This window comes from Coenobita brevimanus, chromosome 111 (genome assembly GCF_032717465.1).
Source record: "Coenobita brevimanus isolate Jiangsu-jjx chromosome 111, ASM3271746v2, whole genome shotgun sequence".
In the NCBI taxonomy this organism is placed as follows: Eukaryota; Metazoa; Arthropoda; class Malacostraca; order Decapoda; family Coenobitidae; genus Coenobita; species Coenobita brevimanus.
Genome location: NC_137064.1, coordinates 26968527 through 26969729, shown reverse-complemented (window position 1 = coordinate 26969729; position 1203 = coordinate 26968527). Strand labels below are relative to the sequence as shown.

Sequence of the window (1203 nt, the reverse complement as noted above, 5' to 3'; positions counted from 1 at the left end):
ACATGGCAGTCAAGTATGGTACTCCTCATTGTTACCATCCCTTTTCCATTCCTGGAAAAGTTTTCTTTTCTCGTTAACTGCAGCTTCTACACCCTCAACCCTGTACCACGTTATGCCTTGGAGGGCCTCTTGTCTATCCACACACTAAACCAGCAACTCTCAAAAGATTGTTCTTGAGGCCTCTGTACTGTTCATTGACACTTCTATAAACAGCTCTCTGTTCAGCCATCACTCAACTAATCTCATTATAGAAGGCATCCCTTACTGCTTAGTTTTTGAACTCTCACATTTTCCTTGTGGCCAACGGCCATACCACGTTGAGTACACTGCTTCCCGTCCGATCAGCGAAGTTAAGCAACGTTGGGTCTGGTTAGTACTTGGATGGGTGACCGCCTGGGAACACCAGATGCTGTTGGCATCCCTACGTGTCAAGTGGGGTTGTTGGAGGATTAGTGCCCCTCCCTGTAAAACAATTAACTCTAAGCCCTTGGCCACCCCGTCTGGGATACATGGCGTCAGGCAATGATGATGATGATGACATTTTCCTTGTGGGTGCATAGGTCCTTTTCTCCACTACCCACTACCCACACCATATGACATACCAGTAGTTTGTGTTCCTGCCCACACTCTTGGCTTCCTGTAACTTTAACACGGGGTTGGAAAAAAGTATGTCATAAATGATTTATGACAGGACAGTGATTTAAATCAGTCATAAATGTCATAAATATATAACGTCCCAAATTTCCAAAAATATGTATCAAATTGTGTACATTTGAAGAACTGTGGAAATTTACCAGTATATAAAGCTCTATTTCACGCTGTCCTACAATACAGTAGCTACATTCAAAATGTCAGATAAGGACAAATGAAGTATATCACATGTCATGTATTTTAGTTTGCTTTTACTTGGCCAAGAATTCAATACACTGTGACAGACATAAATGAAACAAAACCATACAATTATACATGCGTAAGTTATAATGGCTGCTCCGTAAAAGATAAAATTAAATAATATTTCTGATTTGATGGAACAGTGATAAAAAATTATATACTTTTAGTACTCTCTTAATAAATTATAAATTTTATAATTCTCTATTCTTTCTGAAACTATTTTTTTTTTTTTTTTTTTTTTTTTTTTTTCTGATGATTTTAAAAAGAATAAATGTTTAGATTTAGGGTACTGTACTGTAACATATTTCTTCC

General features: G+C 37.6%; 1 non-coding gene across 1 annotated transcript; it reads left to right on the top strand.

Annotated features, from left to right (window-relative positions):
- The first annotated feature begins 299 nt into the window (after window positions 1-299).
- LOC145417914 (5S ribosomal RNA) lies at window positions 300-418 on the top strand. Its single transcript, XR_013900579.1, has one exon. It is a non-coding gene; the product is annotated as a 5S ribosomal RNA (ribosomal RNA).
- The last annotated feature ends 785 nt before the right edge of the window (window positions 419-1203 follow it).